General features: G+C 49.1%; 1 protein-coding gene across 1 annotated transcript in view; it reads right to left on the reverse strand.

Annotated features, from left to right (window-relative positions):
- TENM4 (teneurin transmembrane protein 4) overlaps positions 1–25,886 on the reverse strand; it is a 593,562-nt gene that overhangs the window by 487,533 nt on the left and 80,143 nt on the right. The window contains exon 3 of the mRNA XM_046016487.1: positions 6,921–7,022. The gene's annotated coding sequence lies outside the window, so the exon portion shown is untranslated. The remainder of the gene's footprint in view (positions 1–6,920; positions 7,023–25,886) is intronic.

Here is a 25,886-nt window from a genome sequence, read left to right on the forward strand (position 1 = left end):
CACGATCTGCTGCTTTGGCTGAACTGGCCACAGAGATGTGCTGCTGAAGAGGCAGTTAGCAACAGGAAGTGAGCCCTACCATGAGGAGAATCTGGTCATTGAATCCACCAAGGATGATGACACTGACCTTCTCATTTGGAAATCAACCAGGCATTCGGCTGGTAAGTGGCTCTGTGATCATTCCGCATATCCTGGACCGCAAAGCAGCAGTACCACCCGAGGATGGGGGCAGGTAAACGAGAATAGTAAAAGAGTATCAGAAGGACAGCCATATCTGGAGCAGTGGCTGTGTCTCTGTGAGCCCCAACCTTGCCAGGCCTCGGAGAAGGGCAGAATTCCCCACCCAGCTTCCCCACTTCTGGCTGGGACCAGAAGTGCTTGCCCAGAGGGATTCCTCTTTTGGGCAAATAGGGAACTCTTGGGTTTCCAGCTCAATCTGGGACACCTTTTGGATTTCATAAGTCACCTGTTCCTCCTATCTCATCTTCTCTAAGTTCAGGTGGCCCAAGACTTTGTCGAAGCTGATGCCTGGTACTAAAGATGATGGTGGCATGGTAGAGTGGTGGCCATTCCAGGTGCTCCGAGTAAAAGTTGAAAGTGCAAACTTGGGGAGAGAATAGGAACCAGGGGGGACAGATGGTCTGGGGAGCACGAGCCCAACACCAGCACAAGGGTTTCGGTGGCCCCTGAATCTTACGAGTCACCCTGCTGGAAATATACTCTGCATTTTCTCGGCGTGGGGAAGACAGTATAATGTTCCCGAACAGACCCGGCTTCAAAGCCCAGCTCCTTCACATCCTAGGACATCTATGTCCCTGAGCAAGACACTTTTCTGTGTCTCAGTTTGCTCATCTGTAAAATGGGGAAGATGCCTCTAAGTACTGTGTTGGTTACAAAGACAAGATGCATGCCTGGCACAGAGTGAGTGCTCAATTAGCTATTAGCTTCATTTTTCCTTCCTCCTCATGCCCCACCCTCTTCTAGATGGCTTGCATCTCTTTATTTGCTACTGAATTAGAATTAGTAGCGGACGACTTTTATCTGCCCCTTGGTGACTCCCATCCTCTGTACTTATAAATTTGTACACCATCAAGTAGATGTTTATGAAAAAATTTCATGGCTTCTTGCTTCTTAAACAAGAATAACAAAAGGCCCCAGTTCCTCTGCTTGGGACCCCAAGGCTTCCACCAGTAGGCCTCAACCTCCCAGCCACTCCCCTGTTGCAATGCTCGACCTTCTGGCAGCCATCATGGTGTGGGGTATGGAAGAGGGCTTAACCCAGTCTTGAGCATGTTTGGGATGGTAAGAAAGGCTTTCCAGAGGCAGATGCATCCAAAGTTAACCTTAAAGCACAAGGATGATTTTGCCAATAAACCAAGATGGAGAAGGCATTCTGGGCCAGGAGAATATGATGTGCAAAAGGCCTGAGGCCTGAGGCCTCCCCAGAGCAGCCAGGCTTCAGTCCAGGCTGATTGTTGTCACCTCTCCACTGAGATTGTCCTCACTTCTCTTCCTGTCTTTACTAGGCTGACAGAGGACCTACTCTGCCCTCTCTGCTGGACTCCGGCAAGGACCTTACTTCTTGTAAGTCCCTGAGACCATTACAGGAAATCAGTGAGGTCGGGACTACTTAAAATATTGCCCTTTTCATCCTTGTTCTCTTATCAGTATACAGTGGAGTTTTCCAGATTGAATACAGAAACAGATATAGCTTCCATCAAGCCAAATATTAAAGAAATTTACCAAAACATAAAACAATGCCACCCTATACATTATTTGTTTGTTGTGGAAAAGTCATTTTCATAAAAATGTGCTATTATATGTTACTGTAAGCATTTATTATTATCACTTTAAATAAGCTATAAATAATGATTTTAACATTTTTCCAGTGCTAATTACTACTGTGACAAATTTTGATAGATATAATCCACATAAACAAAACTCTTTGGGGTCTTTAATAATTTGGAGGAGTCAAATAGGGTCCTGAAACCAGACAGTTTGAGAACTGCTGCAGTACGGCATACCGTGAAGGGGGCCAGGGGCACAAATGGCCCTGGGAAGCCTTTTCAGATGGCGATTTCTGCCCATTACCAGGAAAAGAGCCCACAGGCAGTGTGTCCCTGGCTGGACACTTCTGCCTGGTCTGCCTCTCTCTATCCCTCCATTTCCTTCCGCTTCCTGTGAAAACCCTAGTGGCCGACCAGGCCTCTCACTCAGTAACCTCTTTCCCAAGCTCAGGGAGGTGTGTGGTCAGGAGGCTTTGCTGTTAAGAAGACAGGGCCCACACAAATAACTTAATGCTCTAATTAGCATTTCCCTGATGACTAAAAATGTGGAACATTTTCTGATGTGCTTCTGATGGAGCTATCAGCCATATCTGTTGTTTCCTTTGGAGAAATGCCTATTCAAACTCTTTGCCCATTTTTGAATTAGGGCCTTTTGTCTTTTTATCGCTGAGTTTAAGAGTTCTTTATATATTCTGCATACAAATCCCTTGTGAGATCTATGACTGCAAATATTTTCTTCCATTCTGGGCTCATCTTCACTTTCTGTATGGTGTTCTCTGCAGCACAAAAATTGTTAATTTTGATGATGTCCAATTTGTGTATTGTTTTCCCCTTTTTTGTGTATGCCTAACCACTGCCTGCCAATCTGAGGTGAGGGACATTTATGCCTATGTTTTCTTCTAAGGGTTTAAAGCTTTAGCTCTTGCATTTAGGTTAACAATGCATTTAAGAATTTTTGTATACAGAGTGAGGAAAGGTCCAACTTCATGCTTTTGCATGTGGATAGCCATTGTCCCAGCACTGTTTGCTGAAGGGATGGTGAGTGTCTCTGAGACTCAGTTGCCTTGTCTTGAAAATGGGTTTAAAAGACCATATTGCAGGGTGCTCTGAGTATTCAATGAGACAGAGAAAAAAGTGCCCTGTGAGCATCCCTGGTACACAGCAGACAATGCCTGTCACTGAAGGATGATCAGACAGTGGATGTGAATGCTCAGAAGCACTGGTAATCATCACTACCATCTGACCAGAACTTTTACATCCTAAAGGTTGCCAGCATCTACCACCTGACACATAACCCTTTTCCCAGAATCCCCTGTTTGAGGGGCCCTGAAAATCCTTTTCTTCTCTCCTTCCTCTTTTTTTTTTTTTTTTAAGATTTTATTTACTTATTTGAGAGACAGCAAAAGTGAGGGAAGTCACAGAGGGAGAGGGAGAAGCAGCCTCACTGTTGAGTGGAGAGCCTGATGTGGAGCTCGATCCCAGGATCCCCGGGAATAGGACCTGAGCAAAGACAGACGCTTAACTAACTGAGCCATCCAGGTGCCCCCTCCCCTTCCTTTTCTTCTCTCTTACTTTCTACCTTAATTTTGCATTAAATGCTCTTGGTCTTAATTAATTAATCAAGTTCAGATTGTTAACCCACTCAAATCTCTTTTGGCAAATTGGTGGGAAGGCCAGAATGAACAAATGAGTCAATCAATTAAAAGGCTCCTAATTTAAAGCCAGAAAAGTGAAGCCCCTGGAGCTAGGGGATCACGCAGGCCATCCCACATGCAGGTGTCAGAGGTGGGACATGGGGACACTGACTCCATGGGCTCTACACTCCCGCACTGTACTCCCCCTCCCACCCTGGAGAGATCCTGTTAAATCAGTCTCCCTCCTCCTCAGTGTTTGCAACACCTCCCGATTTAGTTTTCTCTCTGCATCTCATTAGTGTCCCATTTGCCTCATCTTCCTGATCTCTGAGGCAGGCGTTAAGCAGGAGGAGACTGAATTGGCAGCAAGGGCTCCCTGCCTCCTGATTGTGGGTGAGGTGACATGCAGGGGAGGAGAGCGTGGCCCCTGGGCTGCAATTCTACATGGTGCTCTGGTCCACTTGGCTCAAGCCAGCACACAGTATCAGGACTCTAGCTGTGCCCCAGGCTTGGGGGGCAGGGGTGGGGCAAGGAGCGGTACTTGCCCTTGATATCCCCGGACTTGCAGGGATGGCTGGATAATGCCCGGGCTGTGTGCTGCTACCGGGACTGGGCCCTCCTGGGTGGGTGGAGTGAGCGAGAAAGAGTGAGAGGTTAGCTGGGGGAGAAGAGCAGCGGGGCCATTCCAGCTTGGGTTCGGAATAGCACATATAAAGGCAGTAGCGCATCAACAATCACGTTTAAGTAAATATCGATGTGGAATCCATCATGAAAGTGATTGTTTACTCATTCACGCATTCAGTGTGTGCTCACCGAGTGCCCGTTCCAGGAGGAAGAACATCCCAGGGAACAGCACAAAGTAAACCCCTGCCCTTGCGGAGTTTCTGTTCCAGTGGGGAAGACAGACCACAGACGACTCAAAGAGTAACAGAGGATGCGGCAGGTGGAGAGAAGTGTCACGTGGGCAAGAGCCAATGGAGCAGGGCACAGGAAGGCCTGGACTGGGAGGGTGGCTCCTTGCATGGGGTGCGGGGGTGGGGGCAGGCCTCCTGCCGCTCCCCGAGCAGCAAACACACCTGCGTCAGACACCTTTCAGCCTCTGTGTGCTCTGCTCCTTCAGATGTGATGTGGAGGTCTATTCGCGGCTGTTCCTCTGTCTGAAGAGCTTCCCCCAAGACTGGAAAAAAGGCGTCTGCGCCTTATCCCTTGAGGTGGGAGTGTGTTTATGAGTCAAGGAATGGTGAAGACGCCAACGGCGTGAGTGAGGGGTGCACAGGAGAAATGGGGTCGGATGGGAGATGGGTTGGCTCTTTAAGGTCCTAGTGAGTTGCCGTGAGGCCTGTGGCTTTTCCTCTGCCAAAGACGGGGACACACGGCAAGTTTTGAGTTGAGAAGCGATCTGATCTGACCGGTGTCAGAGTCCTGGAGAGAAGAGTGGAAGCAGAGCCCCAGAAGGAGCCCCTGCAATAATCCAGGTACCAGACCACAGCTTGGACCAGTGTGGGGACAGAGGAGGTGGTCACAGAGCTGAGGAGGGGCGAGAAGTGACGGAGTCAGTGTACACCTAACACAGTGTGCAACAGGAGGGATGAGGAGAAATGAGGCCAGAGAGAGAGAGGAGAACATTCTAGACAGAAGAATCTGCCTGGGCCAAGGCTCAGATTTGACCCCGTCCTGCCAGATTCAGATCCCACTACCTACATTTCTGCAATTGCCTCCCTCCCTCCTTGAGTTCAGCAAGGCTTGCTGTGGGCCCAGCTCTATGGGTGGCACCAACATGGGATGAGAGATGGCCCAATGTCTGGCTCCCACAAGACTCCCCCTGTTGTCACTAAAAGCTGTGTTCACACATGACACCAGCAGGATGCTTGGGGGAGCCAAGGGGAAAAAAGCTGGGACAGAGAGTTCAGAGGTGGGGGGGGAGAGCCTATTTCCTGGGTTTGAATGGAGCGGGGGTGTCACGGTTCAGTGCCTTCTTCTGCCATACACGCATTACCGGCGAGCACAGGTAGGACTGATGAGTTCACCTTTAGCTTAGCTATTTTACCTCCCTGAGTGAACCTCAGTTTTCTTATCTTACAAATGGAATTATCAGGACTGCCTCATGGGCTCCCTGAGTTCAATGAGACGCATCAATCAAGTACTTGGCACAAAGCTTCAACAGACATGACCTCATTTTACCCATCCTTCTACACGAAAAGCTAACCATCTTAACAACTCTCCGCAGACAGCCATGTCGGGATTGGCTGAGTGCTCCTCCTGGTTTGTACCTGACACATTCTTCAGGCTCAGAGCAGAAGCTACCTCTGCATCCATCCCCTGCAACATCCCCAGAGCCCAGCTTGGTGCTAAGCTTATAGTTAGTATTCAGTATGTCTTTGTCGAATTGCCAAATAAATGACTAAATCAGAGGTTATATAAGATCTAGGCTTTAGCACTTTTTAGCTGGAAGACCTCAGACAGCACAGTTAATTTCTCTGCACCTCGATTTTCTTGCGTCTTAGACAAAAATAATATCTCCTGTGACAGAGACAGCTACTCTCATCAAATAACCTGATTTTCCACACACCTCCCAGAGCTCTAGAAGTCAGGCAGGACCATGTGACTAGTCTGGGCCCACAGACTGTGGGTGACTTCTGGACCAAAGCATTTAAGGGGCAGTGCTCTGTCTTCCAGTTCTCTGCCTCGATGGCAGAGACCAAGGTGGCCAAATGTTCCAGGAGGTATCCCTATAATCCAGCAGAGCTTTCCTCGGCCTGGCCTGAGTCACTCGGTACAGCACAGTCCTCCACCGCCCTTGGCTGGACATGGAGCATGAACAAGAAATACACTTTTCCTGTGTCGAGCCAGAGATTCTGGAATGAATTTATTACTGGAGCATAACTGAGCCTAGTGAAACTCAGACGTCTACCTTGCAAGATTGCTTGGAGGATAAGAAAAAGTGCTTGGTTCACAGTAGGTTTTCACTAAAGGGCTCGCTCCCTGGGTCCCAGGTCCCGAATCCTCTGCCTCTTTAGCCTTCACCATGACCTAACCTCCACGATCTAGCCTGAAACATCCTTCCATTTTCCTGATACAACCCAGGTGTTTTGTACTGGGTTTTTTTTTTGTTTGTTTGTTTGTTTGTTTGTTTTGGTCATTGTTCTTCTGTATAGCAAGAGGAAGAAAAGCCTCGAGAGGGCCGTTTTGGCTAGCTTGATCTGGCCTCCAGCCCCCTGTCCAGGCAGCTACCCACTCAGCTCCTCCTGCCACACTCCCAACTATGCTTCTGATCCCACTCCAGCTCAGTTCAACATGTAACCATCCAACAATGGACCCTGTCCCTAGTCTCCCGGATTCTAGAATGATCCCGATGGCTGCTGCTGCCCATGCCCACCTAGTGGCCGAAGCCTTCCACCAAAACACATACATGGTTTCAGATTCCAAGATGGCATTTCTCATTAAGAACACAGGTTTGCAGTCGATGACACAGAACATCAGAGCAGACAAGGGGACTGACCTGGCTCCATGTCAGCACGTTGTGAAGAGTCAGCAGTGTCCCTGGGCCCTGCAGCCCTCTCTCCAGGGCCATCGGATCCTGGAGGACAGGTCAGGATCCTTTCTGTTGAAGCAGAGAACACAGACCCTACTGAGTGAGGTGGCAAGATGCTCTGCCCTCTTTCTCACAGATTTCTCCCCAGCAGCCATTGCAAACACATGCCAGTGGGGGCAGAAGCTTGTTCCTGATCCCACAGCAAGGAAGGGAAGTGGTGGGGGGAGTCGGGAGGAGGGGTCCCAAATACCCTATGAATCCCAGCGAAGTGTATTTCCTTTAAGTGGCTCTCCTAGGCAGCTCTGGCATACCTTCCTCTGTTCCCCCACCTCATCTTGGGCTGTGGGAGTAATGGTCTTGTTTGACCAAACCCCTCAAGGGCAGGGACTGCAGATCAGTCCTCTTTATGACCATAGTGCCCTGCAAGGACTTGGAGCAGAGGTAAACTGAGTGTTTTGTGAAGGACGGGCAAGGTGTTGTGGTGGAAGTGGGGTGTATGGGATGGCCATGAGGCCTTGGCCTTCCTCAACAGTTCTGCCACTGATTCACCAGGCAGATAAATGCATCACTGAACTTTAGTGTCCTGTCCGATAAAATGGCGACTTTCCGTGGGATTTACCACACGGGCCTGTTGGCAGTCACCTGGGTCGAGTTCCTCACACACAAGAGCTCTGGCTCTGGCACACCTGTGTGTCTCACTGCAACCGCTGGCAAATCTCACCCTCTCTTTGAGCCTATGTCTCCTCGTGTAAAACAGGAAGACTCTGAGCCTGATGACCAGTGACGTCCCCTCTGCCCCTAGAACTCTGCAACGGTGATTTTGATTCATCTGCTGTCTCAGTGCCTAAGGAGGTACCTGCACATGATAAAGGTTGATGAAATGAGTAAAAGAAATGCTACCCTACTCAAAAGAAAAGTAAGGGGAAGCTCAAGGTGGGGCACCTGGGTGGCTCAGTCTGTTAAGCATCTGACTTTGGCTCAGGGTCCGGGGATGGAGCCCCGTGTCGGGCTCCCTGCTCATCAGGGGGTCTGCTTCTCTCTCTGCCTCTCTCCCTGCTCATGCTCACTCTCTCTGTCTCTCAAATAAATAAAATCTTTAAAAAAATAAAAAGCGGGGCGCCTAGGTGGCTCAGTGGGTTAAAGCCTCTGCCTTCGGCTCAGGTCATGATCCCAGGGTCCTGGGATCGAGCCCCATATCGGGCTCTCTGCTCCGCAGGGAACCTGCTTCCTCCTCTCTCTTTGCCTGCCTCTCTGCCTAGTTGTGATTTCTCTCTGTCAAATAAATAAAATATTAAAAATAAATAAATAAATAAATAAATAGGTGTGAAAATTAAAAAAAAAAAAGGTTTTAAGTCATCTGCCTCAGGTCATTGCAAGAGGGGGAATGAACTTTGAACACAGGCCCCCAAGATCTGTTTATTTTCTCCTGCACCAACTGTCACACCCATTGAAAACACCATAAAATGCCTTTTTATAAAAAAGACCCATTAGGCTGAAGAAGAAGGCATGAAGGATGCATTTAGGCATCTGAGGTAAAAATCATTTTTTAGAAATTCCCTGACTACCTATTTGCCAAATAAAGGCAGGACACTAGCTACAAAGATGGGATTGTCCATATAAAGTGAAGAATTAGTGGTCGTATCTATTAAAACCACAATTTCCTGAAGTGTGACATTTTGTTAATTTCATGTTTCTTTATTGTCACTTGTTATTCTGATCAAAGAGGAACTGTATCAGGCAAGAACACTACCAGGCCCAAGAGCAGACTGTCCCTTCCCTGGCCCTCAGAGGTCAGGCTCTTCAACACCCCAGACCAGAAGACCTGCCCGGCAGAAATAGAACTAACACCGTCTACAGGTACGCCAAGAAAAGTCTTTACAAATCACACTACATTGACTGTAATAAGAAACAGGCAGCATGCCACAGACATGGGACTATCATTCTCGGCATCTTGAATGAGCAGTCACGGCTATCATGCCCTTAATTTCTTTTTACTACGCCTTGCTCATTGTAGGCTTCCCCACCAAAGTTTCAGGGAGTTGAGGGAGATTGTTTTGCTCTAACAAGGGGCCAGTAAGAGGCACTTTCTCCTGTGTGTAGGCTTCTCCCGAGGGCCCAGCACCTTGTGGATTTTAGTCAGGCTCTTGGCTTTGCTGGCAGGGTCCTGCCAGGGTCCTGGCCATAGGCAGTGACTCAGACAAAATATTCAGGGTCCCCCTCTCTTTTGTCCTAAAATTCCACTCTGCCCCCACAGCTTCAGGCCATGGCTTGTGTTTCAGCCTGGGCCTTAGGATCCCTCCCCCTCTTGGGGAAGTGGCTGAACTAGTTTTTTTTCCCTTCCACCTTTCTCTTTGCAAGGGTTTTAGGGAAAACCTCAACTCCTTTTCACCTCTTTATTTCATCTTCAATTCATATCTCTGAATTCTCTTTTTTGAAGTACCTTCAACAAGGACCACCGTGAGTGAAAGGAAAAATGCTCATGAGTGGACGGTCTCTGAGGTGCTTATGGAGGGGGAACCCAGCTCAGAAGGGATTGGAGCCTTCATTCATTCCCTCCCTTGCTCTCTCAGTCACTCGTTCATGTAGAGAGGGTGAGGTGTCACACAGGACCCACTGATGACTCAGAAGCAGATCCTGCCCTCAGGAAGCTCACAGCCCAGCAAGGAAGGAGAAGGCCTGGCCATTTTGCAAGAGAGATACAGATGAAAACGAGCACGGGGACAGAGGAACAAAGAGACCAGCGTCGCTGACAGATCAGGGAGCGCTTACTGGACAGCAGAGCGTTTCAGCTCAGCCTGCACCAGAGACAGGCAGGGTGGCCTGGGCTCAGGGCAGGTTTTCTGCACCAGGGAGCAAAGAACTAGAGGGGAATGAATGCAGGGCATAGCCCAGCTCCCAGAACGTGGGCTGTGTGGAGGGGGCAGAGGGTGACACACCCGACAGGTGATGTGGGCTCCAACAAACAGGGCACTGAAAACCGTGCCAGAGAAGATGGCGTGATTCAATGAGTAATTAGGAGCCACTAAGGGCTGTTGAACAGAGGTGTGACATGACTGGAGATCTGCTGTAAGATGATGCATTAGGCTAGGCTGGTTGGTATTTGATCTCATGGAACCTTCTAAACAACGGTGCTGGGCAAGCATTATCCTTCCAGACTTGCAGACAAGAAAAGGAGAGTTTAGGGAATTTAAGCTGCTTGCCTCTAATCCCCCAGCTAGGAAGCGGTGGAGACGAAATCTAAACCCTGTTCTTTCTCTTTCCAGGTGAGCCATAAAGCATGCTGTGACCCAGCACAGAACACCCGAACCCTGATACTCTCAGGACACCTTCTGCTTCTAGAGCACATTCCTGCCTACCTAGGTGGGCGGAATGGGATTGTTTCCTGGACTGCCTCTAAGAGGCTGGGGTGGAATGCAGCACAGAGCACCTTTGCTTCTGTTCATTTTCCCCAATGTGGCCACAAATCAAGGAGATAAGACAATGCCTTGAGTTGATTCCCAATCACCAGACAGCAGTGTCTTGCAGAGAATTTCAAAGGTAGTAGCAGGAGACCACCCTCCTCCCTCGGAGCATAGTCTGCTTTTGTCTTTCCATTTTTTGCTCAGCCTACCATGGTAGCAGGAGCAGCGGACCCAGGAGCCCGGGTGGAGTGTCTCTTGGACACCCAGGAAACTGCTCAGACCATGTACAACATCTACGAGGGACCAAGAGTTCCTACACTTTGGGCTGACTTCATTGCTCGGGAGGTTGCTCAGGGGACTCAATCCACCTGAACCGGGCTGTCATATCTACAGCCTGGAAAGGACCATGGGTCACTCCTATCAATATACCTGGATTTGGGGCACCTGGGTGGCTCAGTCAGTTAAGCGTCTGCCTTTGCCCAGGTCATGATCCCAGGGTCCTGGGATGAAGCCTGCATCAGGCTCCCTGCTTGGTGGAGAGTCTGTGTCTCTCTCTGATCCTCCCCCTGCTTGTGCTCCTTTTCTCTCTCTCAAATAAATATATAAAATCTTAAAAAAAAAAATGCCTGTTATTAAAACTTGGGTTTTTGTTGTTGTTGTTGTTGTTTGAATGGGGAACAAAAAAAGATTTCCTCATTTTGACTACAGGTCCTGGTGGGCTGGGTGCACCTGAGAATCAGGAGTGCATCCTTTCTTAGAGGAAGCCCCGTGCGACAGGAAGAGCAGGGGCTTTAGCAGCAAACAGAGGGGCTCTGGATCACACAGCACCCAGCCTGGGGCAAACCACGGAGCTCCTTATATTTCCTCATTATTAAATGGGGATGATTATCCGGGATTAGGCTAAATGGCAGACCCGGCACAGACATAAGAACATAAAATAATTTCTTCTTCTCTTTTCATGTTCAACACTCTGGGCATTGCTCTCCCCATGAGGTTGGCTCTCCTCACAAAGTGCCAGTTGAAGAGATGGATTTTTGGAGGAAAAAGAGCTGAAACTATAGCAAGTGGTATGTATCTCTGACCTAGTGCTTATTACCAACATCGTTGTCTTCTTTTTTTTTCTTCTTTTTTAAAGATTTTATTTATTTGAGAGAGAGAGTGAGAGAGAGAGCATGAGAGAGGAAAAGGTCAGAGGGAGAAGTGGATTCCTCACAGAGCTGGGAGCCCGATGCAGGACTCGATCCTGGGACTCCAGGATCACAACCTGAGCCGAAGCCAGTTGCCCAACCAACTGAGATACCCGGGCGCCCTTACCAACGTCTTCTAATTATTGGTCTACACGTCTTTCCCTTCCACCAGGCTGGGACTTCCTTGAGTCAGAGACCACTGTATCTTCAATTCCTAGTACACAGTTATCCCTTTCTCCCTTAGTTACCCTGTTCTAAGATCCAAACGAACCACAAAGGCTTCAGCTCCTGTGTTATTTTCCCAGCCTGATTTGAAGAGTGACTTTTGAGCAACACCTTCAAGAGCACATTGGATCCTCTAAAACTGTCTCATTATCATGCCATCATTTGCACAGACTACTTCACCTTGTTACCCTGCTAAGAACTTTGGTTTCTAATCTAAGCCAATTATATGTGCCAACATTTTCAATAACATCTTAATAATACCAAGCCTCCCAGATCTCCGGACAGAGTCTGACCAGGTTGAGAGATCTGGGGTCTATCTAACAGGATACTGGAGGGCTCCCGACAGTGGGAAAAGAAATGAGGCGTCAAACTGGATTGAAATGCTGACTTGTGCAGTTGGTACAGCCCCGCGGACTGCGTGGGGCCAGGGTAAACGCTCGGTAACAGTTAATTTCCTTCTTTCCGCTAATTCCAGAGGAAAGCAAAGCCAGGAAACTTGTTGCAAGTAAAGAGGGAGAGAGATGAGGACATTCACCACATTCTGGAGTCCATTTACAATATGGGGTTTGTTTTTTTTTTTTAAGGTTTTCTCCCTAAGGACTAGAAGAAGCAGGTTATTTCATTTTAATTATGGCAGCTGCAGCTGCTGCTTGCGGACTTAAATACCATTTTCAGATTAAAAAGAAACACACACACACATACGCACACAGACACAGACCCAAAACAGGATCAACTACGTACACAGAACAACACCTCCTTCAGAGAGAGCGTCAAGAGGGTGAAAAGATCTGGACCGTCGGGCTCGAGACACTCAGAGCCAGGTGGAGCTCCCTGGGTGGGCATGCTCCCTCCCCTTCCCCTCCCACCCCACATCCTCTCCACCTGCCATGTGCAGGACCAGCCACGAGCCACGCAGAGCAACGCAATGCTTCGTGTCAAGCAGCTGCATGTTTTTAATGCACACAGGGGGAAATAAAGGCAGCAGATGGTTTTATGTAATCGCCTCATGAATTTTTAACTGGTCATCCTCATTCACGAAGGCCTGAAAGATTTTTGTTCCAGGTCCTCTGTGGGGTCGGTGAGCCAGCCCCAGACTAGTGGGGAGAATGTGTTGTCACAGGGAAGCTGGAGGAGCTGATTTGCGACTTTGTGGCCTTGAGGTTTGATCAGATTTCCACTCAGCATTCTTTCTTGGAGTGCTCCCTCTGTGTCCTCACAGGGGTTCCTCGATGCTAGCCTTGGCAAGCGATGGCTCACGGATCCTTCACAGGTGAGGTGCCCAAATCGGCAGCAGGTAGAGATCTTTGAAAGGATTGAAGATTGAGGGGGAAGTTTGTCAGAGAGAAGGTGGAGTGGAGAGCGGTGTGTTTCGGTGCACAAATGCCTGGGAGTAAGAAGGAAGATACTGGGCTCCGACCAGGAAAAGATCCGGTGCTCACGGGAGGCTCAGGAACCCTGCCTGTAAGACAGAGCCCATGGGTGGCACAAAGCGAGAGCACACAGGGAGTAAACCATTTTCAAACAGCCACAAGTGCTAAAAAGCAACCTGATGGAATCTGTGCTATCAGTGGGGTGTTTTCTCAATTTTCTCAAACTTGTTTTTACTCAACCAATGTGTACCCTTCAAGCCTCTCATTGAAAATTCAGGAATTTCAGGGCACATGGGTGGGCCAGTGGGTGAAGCATCTGCCTTCGGCTCAGGTCATGATCTTAGGATCCTGGGATTGAGCCCGCATCGGGCTCCCTGCTCAGTAGGGAGTCTGCTTCTGCCTCTGCCCCTCTCCCCCAACTTGTGAGCATGCACTCTTTCTCTCTCTCAAATAAATAAAATCTTTTTAAAAATTCTGGGATCTGAATGTGCACGATAAACACAGACACTTGCTCTCGAACTTCAGAGTGCTCCCAGCTCTCCCAGCTTGTAAAGCCTCCCCTCCTTCTACATCTGCTGGCTCCTCCTCTTCCTTCAGGACCCAGGGCACAGGCCAGCATTTTCCCGAAGCCATCCGTGGTGTATTGATCATAACTAACTGTACTCCCACGTCAAAGAAGCACCGGGTCTAGGTCATTGTACCAGTAATGACTGGGGGTGACCCGAGCTCTGTGCAGGTCTAGGGCACATGCCCCCCATTCCTTCCCTCAAATGACCATGCTGCTGGTGCCATTCCTAAAATGCAAGTCTGACCCTGCTGCTCCCAGCTTCAAAGCCTTGTTGGTGGCCCCTGGTCTTCGGGAGAAAACCTAAACCCTGCCTTAGAGCAGGCAGTCCTCTTCACCGTCCATTCTGGCCACTCTCACCTCAGACTCTGTGCTCCAGCCAGATCAAGGTGCTTTTTAACAGCTCACCATCTTCCCTGTTGCCCTTCCTTTGGACTGAGAGGTCCCTGGAGTGCTCGCCCACTCGTTTACTGTGTGCACCCCATCTTATGTTGGGGGAGCATCTCCTGGCTTCCCCCCAGCTTTCCCACTGTCCCCATGTGGGTCATGTGGGTCATCGGTGCTGTCTGGCAACCGCTGCAGGCACAGGTGGGATCGCACACCCCGAGAGGCCACGTCACCAACTGCGGCCAGCGGGTGGTGAGCAGAAGTGCACTCCTTCCAGGCAGAAGATTTTATTGCCAGTTAAGGACCCTCTGCGGAGCTTCCTTTCACTCTGGCACCATGACTGACACAAGGGATGGTTTGTCGGCTTACATCCCTGGAGGACTATAAGAAAGCCCTCCACCATCCCATCGCTTTGAGTGTCCCCGGTGGATATGGAGTATGAGTGAGAATGGGTCCTTTGTTATATACCACTATGATTTGGGGGTGACCTGTACCCAGCATTAATTAGCTGATCTGCAGATACATGGGTCCTATGAGAATTGTCATATTCTTGAAGGACCCCGACTCCTGGTCATCATTGATTGGCTTTGGACTGGGCACCTTAATGAAATTGGATCAATCACACTTCTGGGGGCCCCAGCTGCCCTTGGGGAGAGCAATACCTGATCAAAGATGGACCAGTTAGAATTCTTCCCTGGATATTGTAAAAGAATCTAGCCTCTAGTAGTAAAGACTGTAAGACGGAAAACCTTAAGAGATGTTGGTGGCCAAGGAGATGTTATGGGTTGTGTTGTGTCCTCCAAACAAGGATACGTTGGAGTCTTAACCCCTAATACCTCAGAATGGGACCTTATTTGGACACAGGTCTTTACAGAAGTAAGAGTTGAACTGAGGTCATTGGGGTGGGCCTGAACCCAATACTACTGGTGTCCTTATCTAAAGGGGGGAAATTTGGGCAGGCAGACACAGAGAGAACACCACATGGCAAAGAATTACCAGAAGCCAGACAATGGCCTGGGACAGACCCCTAACTTCAGAGGGAAACTCGCAGGGAGCGGGGCCCTGCCTGCACCTTGATCTGGACTTTGAGCTGCCAGAACTTCGAGACCATCCATGTCTATTGCGTAAGCCTTTCAGTCTGGGCTTTGTTACAGCTGCCCTAGCTGACCAATATGGGGGGAAAGCTGGTCTTCAGTGAGAGAGAAGGAAGTTCACAAGAGAAGCAGACCAGAGAAGTCAAAAAGAGACAGAACAAATTTATGCAGAACAGAATGAAAACACTGATCCCCGTTCTACCGCATCTCTTTGCATTTTCTCTGGCTGAAAAGTTCAAGTCATTGGATTCCATGAGGCAGTAGTCAAAAGCTTCCAGTTTCGAATTAGTTAATTCTGAGGTTTCTGTTGCTTTGAACCAACATACTAACACCGTTTTTACTATTTAATAATTATTACTATTAGGGCAAAGAAAAGGAAAGTAACAAGAGTGGCTCCACCAGATGCTAAATTCACCAGATACGGGACTGATGGACAAGGGAGCCTGCTGCTTCCCAATTGCTGTCCAAACACGTCCCGGGAGGAGACAGGGTCCCTCCTGTCTAGGGTACAGCAACCTTCGTACATTCACACAGTTTAAGCCTCTTGGCTTTTCTTTAATCCAGTAACCGCTCGAGTAAAATCTGAACAGGATTTTCTTCTGCACAGTTATGCCTTTCTTCCCAATCCAAACACAACTGCATGCCTGGCAAAACAAGTCCAGCCCAAATCCCTCATCTCGGTTCACTTTATTTTCTTGGCTGCACAAACTTAGGGGCCTTTGTTTCTTCTGCTCTGCCCTCAGACTCTTCCTGTCCACATTCCCCTCTGTCTGAACCCCCACACCAGCAACAAGGGCTCCAAACTCACAGACAAAGAGAGTGGCAATCTGAGGGATGGCAGGCTGCGAACAACTAACCATCTCAGACAACAGCTGGAGGTTCCTGGAAGCAACTCACCAGCCTTCTAGAATAACTACTGAACACAGGCCCTCAGGGACGGCTATGGCCGAAGAGGAGGGTGTGGGTCATGGGTTTGGTATTGTCGAGTAGAAGGTAACTATTCAAGGTGTAGGTGAAACTCTGGGGCTGCCCCTATTCCAAGAAAGAACCACTCCACCTTGAAGATCCTACAAAACAGGAGTCACTGCTCTCTTCCAAAGGGCTCGGGACAGCAGTTACCCACATGAGCAAGATTTGGTAACCACAGATATCATAGTTGCTGCCCCCTCCCCAAAGTAAAGGAGGACCCCGATTTTCCCTTCTTTGTTCAATCCAGGAGATCATACAAGAATATGCCGTCTAATCAGGCTGCCAGCTGTCTCCATCAGAGAAATGAGAAAAGAGCAGCAGTTTTCTGGAATGGGTGGGGGCCAACTTAGCCTTGAACAGAGGGTGGTGGGGTGAGAAGGCTGAATGGCTGGCAGGCCAGTCATCTGTCTGTTTGCTCCCAGGCCTGTTCCCCACACTTCCTGCTCTGCTCCATCTCACCAGGAACCGCAATGCCAGGCTCCCTGGCTTACCAGCTGCTCTGCTCCATCTCACCAGGAACCGCAATGCCAGGCTCCCTGGCTTACCAGCTTCTGGGCAGGTGGGTTTGGCAAATGGGAGCCTGGGGCAGAAGACTGGAGGTGAGGAGGGGAGAGGAGCTAGAGCCAATCTCTCGCTCACTCACTCTCGCTCATCTTACCATCCCCTAGCAGCAACCACAGAAACTGTGCTTCAGGTCCCGACAGGCACCCTATAGAATGGTTCCAGCTCCTGGGGTCTAGAAACATCACCTTCTCTCATTGTCCCTCTGGTCTAGGGGTGAGAGTGGTTTCCCATTGATGTTGATTGCTGGGTCGTCTCAACATGTCCTGTTGAGCTTCTTGGCTATTTCAGAAACTATGTGACCAATTCCTGTATTAAATTCCCCCTGTTGAGAAACCTAGAGTAGTTTCTGTTTTTCCTGCTGAAACTCTGACTGCTAGAGGTGCTGAGAGAGAATCAGCAGGTGGAAGTCCCACTCTGCAGCCCCTGGAGAATGGACGCAAAGACACACCATGCTCGGTCAGGCCGGGCTAGGGAGCCAGTGCGGAACTGACCAGTGCAATCAGACCCCAGAGGGGAGAAGTGAGAGGTGGGGCCCACGTGAGGTTGGGGAAGCAGCACGCAGGAACACACAGTCAGGTAAATGCTCCCCGCTCCCCTCCCCCAAACCGGCCAGGAGTCTAGCCAGCTTCAATGCAACTTCTTGAGTCAGTTGGCAAACTAAGGTGGGGAAGGCTGACCATTAACGCAATAGATGCCAAAGAGCTCAGTTGTGAAACTTCAGAATCCTTTGGCAGGTTAGGATGTCCTGAGTCTCTGTACAGAAGCCAGGAGTTTAATGAAACTGAGGGAGGCCAAGAAAGATATCTGTCAGCAGATTTAGTGAGACGTTTAAGCCATAATGTGATATGGCTTATTTGGATGTTGTCTATGGGGATACCCACAACACTAAAGGACTAGCATCCATCCTACCAAACTCAGAAGCATGGGGAAGCCATCCTTTACTGAGAGAGGTCAGAGATGGGAATAAAACAGAATACCTTAGTGACTGCTAAGAGACAGAGATCCTCGGTTACTAAGGAATCATTTGGATGTGAAAACGTATCTATAAACAGACAGACACTGGCTGGGACTGAGAAAGACACATGGGAAAAAAGAACCCACCAGAAACTGAGGGACAATGACTTGAGGCTCTCCATGGACCCAGCCCCTCACACAGTAGACAAGCTGCTGAGCAGAGGTCAGTTCCCACAGTCAGAGCAGGGGACTCTGGGATCCATGATGCATTTACTTTCTGCTTCCACTCAGGCCCTTGTCACAGGTGGTCTTTTATTGACTGACCCAAGTGTCCTTGACCAGTAGCCCCCACAGGGCCTGAAAGGACCACCAGGTGTGGAACAGCAGGGCTGTTAATGAGCTGCCACATGCTTCTCCTCCCTGGAAACCTCCTTCGGTCTCAGGGAGGAAGCCAGTCCTGAAGCTTTAGTACAGACACATCTCAGCCTCAGCTTCCCCACCCGCCTTCTCCCACCTCAGGTGCCTCCCCCCAGCCAGACGTGCTTATTTCTGCCTCAGTGAAGCTGAAGACATCATGGGGGACAAACTGAGTTGGAAACGAAACTTCTCCAGAGACGGGAAAACCAATGAAATGTGGGGGTTACGAAGGTTTTCCTACTTTGACTTTTTTCAGTTTTTGTTACAACATGCCTTAAGGCTTTTTTAATAAAACATTTTTAGAACTGTTTAGATTTACAGAAAAATTGTGAGGAAGTGTTCCCACACCACCTGCATCCATTTTCCCTTGTTATTAACATCTTATTATCTTGTATTAGTGTGGTCCTTTCTTTTTTTTTTTTTTTTAAGATTTTATTTATTTATTTGACAGAGAGAGATCACAAGTAGGCAGAGAGGCAGGCAGAGAGAGAGAGGGGGAAGCAGGCTCCCTGCTGAGCAGAGAGCCCGATGCGGGGCTCAATCCCAGGACCCTGAGATCATGACCTGAGCCGAAGACAGAGGTTTAACCCACTGAGCCACCCAGGGGCCCCTAGTGTGGTTCTTTCATTACAGTCAACGACCACTGTTATTATATTCTGTTAACTGAAGTTTACAGTTTATTCAGATTTCCTTAGTTTCCACCTACTGTTTTCTATTTCAGGACCCCACGCAGGCCAGCACGTTACATTCGGTTATCACACATCCCTGGGCTCTTCTTGGTGGTGATAGATTCTAGGATTTTCCTTGGTTTTTGCTGACCTTGACAATTTGGGGAGGGAGGTGCTAATATTTTGTAGCATGCCCCATATTGGAATTTTTCTGATGTTTTTCTTTTTTTTTTTTTTTTTTTTTAAGATTTTATTTATTTATTTGACAGAGAGAGATCACAAGTAGGCAGAGAGGCAGGCAGAGAGAGTGAGAGGGAAGCAGGCTCCCTTCAGTGCAGAGAGCCCGACGTGGGACTCGATCCCAGGACCCTGAGATCATGACCTGAGCTGAAGGCAGCGGCTTAAACCACTGAGCCACCCAGGCGCCCTTTTCTGATGTTTTTCTTGCGATACGACTGGCCAATCAGAGTAAGTGACTCTTCCGCTTTTCACCCTTTCTTGGTTACAAACGCCATACCCTAGTTCCTGTCCCAAATTGCAATTCCTCTGCTATTCCTGCAATAAACCCATTTCACTGGTAAGATGACTGCTATTTGACTCTGAAGGGAGACAGTGTGGAAACTGGCACTTAAGGCATGGCTTCTAGGCCATTTCAGGAGATGCTGACCATTGTTAGCTGCTGCTCCTCTCAGGACATGGCCCACACTCTCTGGAGCAGCACCTCTATGTAGTTGGAAGGGACAGACAGTGTCTTGTGCAAGGTCAGAAGTTCAGAATCTAAAAGAGTTCCTGAGCAGGAGTGAGGCCTGTCTCTTTCTGGAGCTGAATTTCTGACCTCAAACACTGCTCCTGCTTCCTTACTGGAAGGTCAAGGTCATCGCCAGGACCTAACTTGGCAAGGCAGAGATAACAGCAGTTCTGACATCTAAGGGCAGGGCTACCTCTCCCAGTAACCAGTGTGGGGACAGGGGCAACCTCTCGGAGCCTCTGTTCTCTCAGCAGCCTGTGGAAATCATCTTACCACCTCCCAGAGGCTTATTATGAGGACCAGCTAAAAAAACGAATGGAAAAGTGCTTCATAATCTCTAAAGCCCCGACTGGAGCATTTTTACAGTCATCACCAACAACGGACCCAGGTCTCCTATTTTCTGAGCTTCAAGACACAGTAGGAACCATCCGGTCACCATAACATGGACAGGCTTCTGGTGGGGGGATGGGTGCTCCCAGGGAAAACTTTAAAAACGAGTCCCTGGGCCTTCTGAGTAAGATCAAAGTCAAATGTTTTCAGTAAAGCAAACACAGAAACCAATCATATGTTTATAGTACAAAAGACTTGTCCTTTGGCTGCCTAGCAAGGGCCCTCGGGCTTAGAACTGCACTTGTACCTGCTTTTACCTCGACTCTGCCTTTGATGCATGTTTTAACCCACTGAACTCAGTGGGGTGGGGAAGGGGTATATGTTGCCTGGGGAAACCTACTTCCAAACCGTGGCTGGGGTTTTAGCATGCTGATTATGAACGGAACATGAATGGAAATTAACATGAATGGAAATTAATTTTACTTAACAATTCTGCATACCCAAAAGGAAATAAAGTAAAAAGGAAAACAAGCTGGAAAAAATATTTGTAGCATGGAAGGTAGAAGAGGGTTAATAACCATTCAAAAACGATCTGCTGCAAGTCAATGTGGGAAAAAATTTAGGACACCAATAAATAAATTGGCAACAGACATGGGTGTGTTCTACAAGAAGTATACTAAGTGAATACACACCTGGGGAAATGTTCAGATTCTCTAGTAATCAAAGAAATACAAATTAGAGCAAAAACAAAATACCAAAAATTTCCTAAATTAGGGAACTTCCTCCCACCCCACCCGCAACAATGCTTTGGAACTAGTCATTTAAAGGTACTTATTACTAGCAACAACATCAGGCAGACTAGCTGAAACAACAGGGATGGGACCCCCAGCTGTAGGAATCCATACTCAGGGCATCCACTTTCTAGCTGTGTGACTTTGAGCAAGTTTTTCAACATCTTTGAGCTTTCAATTTTCTCATCAGTAAAATAAGGATAAAAATACCTCTCCCCAGCGCAGTTGCAGAGCTTCTTGGCATACGCTAACACTTCTGATTCACGCAGGTCTGAAGCTTGAGCGAGGCCCAGGCCTTAGCTCTGACCTTGCAGTGTGGAAATCAAACTCAGAGACGTACCTGAAGTTACAAAGCCAAGCACTCCAACCCAGTTCTTCCAGGCTCAGGTCATGCTTTCTTCAGAGGCAGGGATGTGGAAGGGAGCCTGAAGAGAGGGCAGCAGGGGGACCCCTTCAGATGGTGCTGAGGCTGGCAGGAAGTGAGAAGAGGGGACCAGGTGGGCCCAGCAGGGCATGCTGCGGAGGGCTCCTTGGACACAGAAGCCTGTGTGGTGTAGCCCACACCTGAGCCTTTCCTCTTACCTGCTCTTAAACTGAACATGGCATGCGCATGCAGGCCCCACCTGCATTCGGCCATGACAGCGAGTGGGGTTTCCATTTGTTTGTTGGATGATTAGAAAAGCAGGAGGTAGCAGCTGGCCTGTTTACTACCCGCTCCTACCGAGCACGCTAGAGTGACAGGCAGATGCGGCACGAGTCGCTGCCTGCATGCTGAAACAATTCACTTTTCACACACTCGGCAGCCGCTGGCCCAGCGACTTACGCCGATGTTCAAGACACATTGTGTCCGGGAGAGAGAGAGAATAAAAAGGAATTTCTCCAAGTGTGATTTGGAACTCTTACGGATAAGCCGTGTCCAGGAGAAGAACGGGGGTTTCAGGCAGAATGTCAGCCAGCCAGGAAAGGCGTCTAAGCAGGTCTGGTTGAAGGTGAGAGCATGGACAGCAGCTTGCCAGGGGGCCCAAGGGAGATGTGGACAGCGAAGTGGTCAAGAGCTCTCTGCCCAGATTGCTTCCTGACTTGAAAAACCATCCATGGCATCGGACTGCAGACGAACTGAAATTCCAGTTTCGGAACAAAGCATACCGAGATTCAGCTTCTGCCCTCCCAGCAACCAGCCTTCTTCCTGACCTTGCCAGGTATTTGTGGTTCCCGAAATGTGCAATGCAGTGCCAAACCTTGCTGCTCTCCCTGGACGGCCAACCCTTTCCCCACCTTTACCTTAAAAAATTCTGATCCCACTGAGGCTTCCAGGCTGAGTCCCACACCAGTCCTTAGGTTTCCCTTCAGCAATACTGTAATTTATGCAGCTCCCTCCACGGCAGATTGGACCATTTCTTATCTACCCTTGCATCACGAGTCTAGCCTGAGGCCTGACACACAGTATATGTGTAGACACACAGAGCGTATGAGCAAATACTCAGATATCCCAGTGAAATTTTGGGGTGAATAGAAAGATTAGATGGCTGGACAGATGAATCAAACCAATGTTTTACGAAGTCCATCTGTTATTACACGGAAGACTGGGGTGGAACGAGAGACATCAAAACCAACAGAGAAGCGAATGCACTAGTCTAGATTACAACAGAGGCAGGAAGATGGGAAGGATGCGGGGGACCCAGGTGGTCTTGGTAATTGGACTAAACAGAAACTGGTAAGTTCACGGAGAGCAAAGGTTGAGAGACAGCACAGGGAGGCTGACCCCCAGTTTCCAGATGGTGCAGAGTATGATCCACTTAGGCTAGATGGGGACCCAGTATGTCACTTCATATTGGAGGCGAGGGGGGGCTAGGAGGTGGTGAGTCTGATCTTAGTAACGAAGCAGTCCTAGCAGAACTTCAGCACATACTCTTTCCCCATCTCTGGGTGGCCTTTTGTGACCCTCCAATGGGCAGGCCTTGGTTAAGATGGCCCGAAGACATGCTTAGCGAGAACAGAGGCCATTCAGACTCAGCCCAGGAACTGAGCAAGAAGAAAAGGGCTCTTGCAATATGCTGCGCTGAAGAGTCTGCCGGCCCTGAACTCCCCACTCATGGGGCATCACCTGAGGGAGCACGCAGTTGCCCTTGCAATGTGATGCATCCCAAGGGAGGCTATTCAATGTAGTACAAGCAGCACAGACTCTGGAATCAGGCGGCTCTGAGTTCGAATCCTAGGCCTGCTACTTGTTAGTCGAGTACCCCCCGGGCAAGTGTCTTTACAGGTCTGCATCTCAATCTCTCTGCCTTTAAAAGGAGGGGAATGATTCCCACTTTTGATTGTAAATGCCAATTTAAATAGGCTTGCACAAGCCTGGCACTTTCTTCCCTTTGATGTTCTTCCCCTTCAGACACTTCCTTGGTCATTTGAGCAATGGGGAGAAAACTGCTATACACAAGCGCATCAAGTATTTGACTGGGTACTTGCTTTATGCTGGGCACTGTGAAAGCCTGAACAAAATCTGAGAGGCCTTGGCTCTCTCTGGGTTTAAACGAAACACCAAACACTATCCACATGCCATTCTCTGTATAAATATGTGCACCTGTGTCAGTTTCCCCCACCTGGCTCAGCCCCGCCCACCTGGCTCAGCCCCGCCCACCTGGCTGAGCACCTCAGGCAGTTCACTGCAGGGATTTGAGCTCAGGGTCTTCATTGGTTCAAACAGGCCTGGTCACCTCTGCACAATGGAGTCCTTGGGCCAGGATGGGAGCACTTACGGCAAAGTGAGTGAGGAGTGGCAAGTGCTCAGGAAAAGTCAGAGTGTTCACTACCTCCACCTCTGCTGACAGAGGCTTTCCTGGGCCTTCACGAAGGCTGCTTTCTGCTTTCTCATTTGAATGCTTAACGGGTTTCACTCTCTTAAGTGACACCTGCTGGAAATGTAATTGTGCACATAACTGCTATGAGGGGATGGAGGCAGCTTCAGCATCCAACGCTGGTGATTCCCTTAGGAAGAGAACCAGTGCGCTCATCCATTTCCTGCATCCTGGCCGATAGGGCAGTGGGCTGGGCTTTGCCCCTGGACCAGGACAGAAAGCAATAGCCGCTGAAGCATTCAGACTTCCAGAACCAAGTCTCTGGCGCTGAGTGCAAGGAAGCCACAGGGCCTTATCGTGATACAAAGAGCAGAAGACAAAAAAATCCCACCAGAAGTTTCCCTGACAAACATTCTATCAGGAGACCCAAAAGCAGGGTTGCCCAGTGGTAGAGGAGGAAGTGAGAGGTGTGGGGTTAGGAACTGGGTTGGGGCTTCTGCTCTCCTTCCCAGCTGTGGGGTCTGACAAGGTAAGAAAGCTAGGGCCTTAATAATAACACGACGATAAGAGTTAGCATTACTGCTGATAATCTTGTTTATGAAGGACCGAGAAGAGGACTTGGAGCAGGGAAGTTTGGAAAGGCAGAAAGAAGGGAACAGAAAACTGGATCAGAGGATGGGAGAAACAGGCCTTAGTGCCAGGCTCTATGTAGATACAAATACATAAATATAGGACTATAAATAAATATATAAATGCAGGGGTGCCTGGGTGGCTTGGTGGGTTAAAGCCTCTGCCTTTGGCTCAGGTCGTGATCTCAGGGTCCTGGGATCGAGCCCTGCATCAGGCTCTCTGCTCTGTGGGGAGCCTGCTTCCTCCTCTCTCTCTGCCTGCCTCTCTGCCTACTTGTGAGCTCTCTCTCTGTCAAATAAATAAATAAATAAAATCTTAAAATATATATATATATATATATGCACAAGTATCTATTAGGCTTGTCATGTTCAATTGACAATTGAGTAATTGGGTGGTAATTGGTTGGCACCTGAATGGCTCAGTTGGTTAAGCAGCTGATTCTTGATTTTGGCTCAGGTCACGATCCCAGGGTCCTGGGATAGAGCCCCATATCAAGCTCTGTGCTCAGTGGGGAGTCCGACTGAAGATTCCTCTCCCTCTGCCCCTCCCCTGCTCCTGCGCCTGTGCTCTTCTCTTTCTGTCTCTCTAAAATAAATAAACAAAATTGATAATTGGCCTGTGGTGCTATGGAAACTGTTCTTTTTCTTTCTTACTCCCCCTCCAGTCCCCTTCCCATTCTCTTTTAGCTTTCTAAGACTTAACTGCAACCTCTGGGTAAGAATTAGGACAATCTTTTTTTTGTTGTTTTTTTTTAGCTGAATTTGTTTGCCTATTTAGACCAATTCCTTTGACCTCCTCAAGCCCAAGGTTCAGATGTTTCCCTCTCCACAATAATATAAGCTCGAGAAGGAAGCTGCCGCCACCCTGTCAGCCGCGGGCTGGTGTTCTGAAAGCGTCTGCAGTTCTGTTTGGGAGAGACTGGCCTCCTGGAAAGACACTTGGGGTTCCCGGTCCCGGCTCACACAGCACTCAATTGGGGGCATGAGTCCGGGCTCTGATGCAGCCACAATGCATGCGTTGCCCAAGACGACTGTAGGACACAGGTTATGTGATAAATCATAACTCGGAATACGCAGGTCTCCTGACGTCTGCTGCTCGGTCCTGCGGCGCTAAAGAGCAAGAAGGGAAAGACACATCTTTGTTTGGGGAAATCTCTCAGAAGCCCTTTAGAGACACTCCTGCCCCCTAATCCAGGTCTCCTGAATACAGTCTAGACTTTCCCTAATGGCCACGGATGGTGCCCTGCTCCTTTTTACTCTGCTCTCTTATGATGAGGCCCTTTGTGACCGGGACCTCCATAGTGGTATTTGTTCCTGAAGGAAGTGGCCCTGGTGTTTTGTGACTTTGGCATTTCCATGCCTACTCCTTCTTGTGCTGCGGTGCCCTCCCTGACTGTTCGCACTCAGGTGTCACTTTGGGTTCCCATTGTCGTTCACCTTGCTGGACAGTGAGTCAGCCGTTGGAGCACAGCTCTTCTACAGGCCCTGGCTCGCTGGACTTGAAAGACCTGGCTGCATCTCCAGCAGGGGCCGTGGACTGGCCCCATCAGCACCCATGCCCCCCAGTCCCCATGTGCCCTTCATTCCACAGGGGCTATCCAGCTGGAAACAGACACATCGCCTCCATCGTAGCCAGACCCCGGTTCCACACAGCCAATGCACCCACAGGAACACGGGGGGCAGAGGCTGCTACAAGTGAATCAAGGCTCCCCACAAACATGGCAGCCAAGATGTCTGCTTGTCCAGGTGACTACAATGTAGGTTCTACGGTCGAGTCCCTAGAGCTTTGAGACCCAGTAATGGCGACAAACGACTGCGTTCCAGAAGGCCTATCCGGTG

The sequence above is a fragment of the Meles meles genome, chromosome 8, assembly GCF_922984935.1.
Source record: "Meles meles chromosome 8, mMelMel3.1 paternal haplotype, whole genome shotgun sequence".
NCBI lineage: Eukaryota > Metazoa > Chordata > Mammalia > Carnivora > Mustelidae > Meles > Meles meles.